Raw genomic sequence first — 6,000 nt, 5'->3', positions numbered from 1 at the left:
TATGATCTTAAATTTACATAAATATTATGCAATAGAGAATATATTATGTGAGTATAAACTCCATTTCTCATGATTTACAAAAAGGAGAAGAATACATATAAAATTATAATACAAAATGGAATAACAATAATTTGTATATTCATAAGAGGTATTAAAAACATAATTTACATAAAGTTTTGCATACTATAAAACCATGTAATAGTACTTAATGTTTCCTAAATAAAAGAAAAAAATATTTCTTTCTCTTATTTCTGTTTACATGATATCATGATTTGTTCACCAAAACACTTGAAATTGGCCCTGTGAAGGAATAGAACGCACCAAGATCAGTTACAAATAAAAATGTAGTTATTGCATATATTATTTTTATTTAATCAAAAACATACACCTTTTATTTTATAAATTATTATGTAATGTATTTTTTAAAATTATTTGAGTATGATCTTCTTCTTCTCTGGTCTCAATCCTGGGATTGGCTGGCAGCAATTCCTTTCATTCTTCTCCTCCATTCCTCCCTGTCTTGTGCGGCTCATTTAAAGTCAACATATGATGAGCAGCGCACGTCCTCTAATAGATCCTCCAGGTACTCTCGGCGTGGGCATCCCCTAGAATTTGTTCCCTCGGTCATCCCCTCCATTGCTCATGCAGGCCTTCTTGACGTATTACATGACCGATCCATCTCGCTCGCCTTTCGGACAAGGTCCTGAGCAGGTGCCTTCCACCTTCGATTCTTTGGAGAACCTCCTCATTTGTAATGTGGTCTCTCCAGGAAATTCCTAGTAGTCTTCTATAGGACCACATCTCAAAAGCCTCTAGTCTCCGTTTATCTCTTTCGGATAGGCACCATGTCTCACAGCCATACATCAAGATACTCCATAAATAGGTCTTGATTAGGAGTATTCTTAGTTTTAGGTCTATATTATTTGATTCTTTTATTTTGGACCTTTTATTAAATGCAAGTCTAGCTTGATGTATACGGCTGTCGACCTCGCTCTTAGACCAACCGTCCCAAAGTTATTTTGCTCCCGAGGTAGAAAAACTCCTTGGTGTTCTTTAGTGGTATTCCCGACATCACTACTCTTATCTGGTGTTGCATTCGGCCTACAGTCAGTAGCTTTGTTTTGTCTTTATTTATCTTCATACTGTAGTTATTTTGAAGAATGCTTTCCATAGTTGTAAGGGCTCTTGCAGTTCTTCTTCACTTTCAGCAACCATAGCAATATCGTCAGCAAACCTTATCATATCCCATTTAGTATTATATTAATAACAATAATTACAGGATTAAATAAACTAAAATTAGTTATTATATAGATGTGATTATAAGTAATTATGATATTTTACAAATTGCAAATATTTATTTATAAATCCAACATACTCAAGGAATACTATTTAAAAGTTTAACATATAACATCAAATCAGAGAGACTAAACATATATTATATAAACTATAAATCATATATTTGTTTTTACATTATAAATTTAAGATGTTTCTATCCACTTGTATCAAACACACACTCACCCTTTCCACAAACCCACCCTCACACTCATATACACTAACTCTCATATTCACATACCTACCAAAACCTCACTCCACTCCAGCAATATTACAGCACATTTAAATCAAAGCTTTCTCTCACTCTCTAAGACTTGCAAATAAATAATACAATAATAAGCTCCACTCGTTTGACGATAACAGCCGAACCTCGCTTCTAAGTTATCGTTTTGAAATTTACTCAAGAGTAAATATTCTACTTTATGCATGGAAAATATATATAGGATCAACATTGAAAACGCATCCAATGTAGTAATGGGGGATTTAAATTTTTGTACACCTAGAGACTAACTCTCAGGTATTGAGAGTCTCCAAGTTTTTAACCAAAGGGACATGTTTCTTAGAAAATTTTTATGATCTACACTATCTTCTCTAATGGGTTCCTTGTGAAGATTGTTGAATCTCTGAAATTCAAATACACTTTACCCATTTACAATCTTTCACCATCTACAAAATATGCTTTTAAAATCTAGAGTACTCTCGGGTTCTACAAACAGTTCTGGATTTTTAGGCGCTACGCACTTTAAACCCACCAATTGTTTTCTCATTAAAAACTTTTAACTCTAGGGATACATTTTGTTTTAGAATGTTGCTTGGATATAGGACTTTGTATGATATCATGTGCCCAAATTTGATCAAGGTTTTTTTTTCAAGATCATTAATGAATTTCGAATGTTGAAATTGAGCATCTAATATTATACTGAAATCATTTAAATGAGGATTATTTTGAATTGATCCAATTATTGCAAACACACTTAATTAAATGTAAGTACAGGATCAAATTTGAAAAATAAAGTTCTACTTTTATCTAAAGGGTGAGGTAAACTAGGGAGTAATATTTTATCTGTTTGAAACAATTCAAATGCCTTTTTTGTTAATAGCATTATTATCGGATATCAAAGATATTGTGAAGTAGGCCTTGTATACAAACTCCTGACGTCACTGCAACCTGTGAAGATCTATTGTGATGGATTAAATTAATTAAAAACAACTACTGCACAACATCATTATACTTACAGAGGAATATTTTTCTTTAATGAAATGAACAAAGATAATAAAAAGTACAGTCAGGAATACAATATATTTAAGAAAGAAGTAAAAAATTACATCTATAATTCTTCTTTATGTAACACTGATTGAAAACATCGTTAATATCTTTTTTGTAATTTATTTATGTTATTCTAAAATAATCTATTATAAGACGTCACTCCCCATTATGTACACAAGAATTGTTTATTTCTTTTACGTAATGGGAAACGTTAATGTAAATATATGTAATTGAAAAATGTAAAAAATTGTATTTAATATTGTATTTAAATTTGTTATTAATAAATTTAAAAAAAAAAATCTATTGCACCTATAACTTTAAGAAATCCTCTCATACAAAATAAGCCGGATATAACTACATTTGTTCTGGACACTGGCTTCATTATAATATAGTCCGGTGTTTTTCATGCCAATTGATGTTGATGTTGAAATAGTTTGGTGACTAAATTCGTGTATATCAGCAGAGTCGTCTTGAATCTGGAAGATTTATCAAAAGTTAATATCTATAGGCATTAAACATTTACGTATTTAAAATTGTCAAATGAATTGACAGAAACGATACTTACATATTGCCAAAATTATTATTCATTACATACCTCATTACTACCCCAGTACCGAATAGCAAATAGGCCCTGGAGTTCTACTGGTATTTTCTCATCTCGTTTGTGTCCTTCCAAATCGAGTTTTACTAGAGTAATTATGCGCCTCATATTTTCCTTCGAAAAACAGTATTTCTCCTTGAATTCGCTGTCTTAAAAATCTTAAAAAGAGTTGACTCTTTTTTTAATACAATTTTCGTGCACAAGAAGGTCGCATGCCTTCGAAAATGTTTAAAATTAAATAAAACTGTGACAAACTATTCATAAATAACGACAAATATGACAGATCGCATTCTAGGGCATATTTTTGACAGATAAGCTGCCGTGGCCGCCAAATATGACAACGTTTTCCTAGGAAACCACTCTCTAGTCACCGTTTCGGCGGCCGTTCACCGCATCACCGTTCGTACGGCCGTTAAGATATCGGCACCGTTTTCCTAGGAAACCCAAGCTTTACGGATCACATAAAAATAGCGTTGCGAAAAACGGTTCTTAAGATTTATGCTGGTACCCTTTTATACGTTTATAACCCACATCAGTGACAGGAAGGATAATTATTAAACTGTTTATTGACAGATATTTACTTGAATTATTTTTTTGTGTTTGAAGTAGTAAAAATTTGGTGAAATCAGCAGAATTAGAATTATGAGAGGGAATCAGAGCGATTACAAAGATACACTATCGACTCTATGTCATCTAGTTTTAAGAAAAGTACATCTTTAGGTATCGGGAGCACCCGTACCCCACGGTATACATATCTACGCACTGAAAGTGACAAAAACGTGTATATTTAATCGCGATTTATTCCAATTTTAAATCATTACGAGGTGGCTACTTTTTATGACAGAAGCCTATTTAAAATACGAAAGAGAAATAACTAAATAAAAAATTAATGTTGAGCGCGGAGTAAATAACAGTTAAGACAGTAGCCCATAGTATCTTTTTGTTTTTATTAAAATCATTTTTAATATCTTTTTCATACCTTTTCAAGAAACATCGACGTACAATTAAATGCTCTATTTTTTAGGATTTTTATATCTAATTTACCGTAGCACTGAACTTTCTCACTGCGTAACACCGCTTATTTCAAGGTTCAACTACTTTCATTTAATTTAGTCAGAGTAGAAGGATTATTAGCTACATTTGACAATAACAACACCAAGGGAATTATCAATACTTGCCCTTGATAGGTATACCCTTGATAGATAAGAGAGGGTTATCACTAGAACCCTTACAGGGCACTGCAGATTAAACAAACACCTTTGCTAGAATGAATCTTTCCGAAACTTCTAGATGTAGGTTCTGCAGTGCAGATGAGAAAACACCTATACACATTCATTGTGAATGTGATGCTTTACATTATAAAAGGAACTTCATTCTCGGGGGACCAATGGTTAAACCTGAGGATGTAAACTCTTAAAAGACTGTGGCAAATAATCCTTTTGCGCGCGCTGATGTAACATCATGTTACCACTAGTAAAAGACGGAATATTCTGAAGTTCAGAAATTTGAAAAAAAAACATAGAGACATACAGTTTAATAATTGCTTTTTCATCATTTATGCAAATAAACAAATCATTTAGCCCTGTTACAGCAAAATAAATTAAAAATCATAAACACTAAATACGCAGCTCATGTTACGCGCGTGCGACCCCCATCACTGTCATTAACCGACTGAAGACTGAATTTCACTTTAGATTCACATTCAGATTCATCTGTTTTACACAACACCCGCCACCGAACAGCGTCTCTGTCTTCTTCGTTATGAGTTCTATCTTCCTAGTTATGGGTTTTTTTTTCGTGCTCTCTTTTATACAGAAGATGTGTTGCTGAATTAGTGGACATTCATTCTTCGCGTAGAAAGGATAATATTTTTTTCAATTGACATCTAGCATAATTATACAAATTTTACTTTCTAAATCCGGTGTGAAAATAAATGTCCATTTGAAGATGACAAATCATGTTTTTTTTTAATAAGAAAGATATGTCACGTCTTGTGTCCTATATCGACTAGTGTGACATCACAGCCACACAAGAATTAAAGAGCTCACCCCCTTACCTAATAGCCCCATAATTTGAGGATCTGAGCTCGGAGGGCGAGAACTATTCACGGGAACCCATCACAATAGATCTCCACAGATCGCAGTGACGTCAGGAGCTTGCAAAGCACTGACCCCTACCACTAAAAATAAGAATAAGAATACCCTTGATAGTAAAGGACAAAATAAAAATATTTGTTCATTACCTAAAGATATTGAGTTCCTTCAACAAAGTATAATTTAAGAGCGAATTATTTCAGTAAACAAATACTTCTCGTAGATAACTCTCTTCCATGTTTCTGGTTATATTTCACACGCAAACCTGTATTATTTATCCGCCTGGATGGAGACAATGTATTACACTTACCTACTGAAACCGATATTTTCCCCCTTAGGTTCGAACACATTTTGTGGGTTTTAATGGGTAAAATTATACAATCGTAAATTTAAAAATTTACAACTCGTAACTGACATTGTGCACATGATAAAATGATTAGCATATTATCAAGCAATTTAATATTTACATAATATTTTTAGTAATAACCTTGTTAAATTATATATAAACTCGTCTCAGATAAAACATAATTAGATTTTTTTTTGTGATTTTTTGAGTTTTTAGTATAAGATTTCAAACACTAGGTAAAAACTTTTTTTTATAACCTTCGTTTTATTTTCCGATGGTACGCCTATGGATTATGGAATCATGAAGATGCCCCGTTATGTGGACATTTGGGAGAGATGTATAAAATCAGAAACGAGAGAAT

The 6,000-nt window shown here is 32.7% G+C and overlaps 1 long non-coding RNA gene across 1 annotated transcript; it reads right to left on the bottom strand.

Moving 5' to 3' along the window:
• Positions 1–351: 351 nt before the first annotated feature.
• On the bottom strand, positions 352–3,647 carry LOC148277915 (uncharacterized). The gene is made up of 2 exons (XR_015823336.1): positions 3,195–3,647; positions 352–3,075 (listed from the first exon to the last, which is right to left on the bottom strand). It is a non-coding gene; the product is annotated as an uncharacterized LOC148277915 (long non-coding RNA).
• Between the last annotated feature and the right edge of the window lie 2,353 nt (positions 3,648–6,000).

This window comes from Micrasema longulum, unplaced genomic scaffold (genome assembly GCF_059751315.1).
Source record: "Micrasema longulum isolate JH-2025_06_02 unplaced genomic scaffold, ASM5975131v1 h1tg000955l, whole genome shotgun sequence".
NCBI lineage: Eukaryota > Metazoa > Arthropoda > Insecta > Trichoptera > Brachycentridae > Micrasema > Micrasema longulum.
This window is presented reverse-complemented; position numbering and strand designations above follow the sequence as displayed.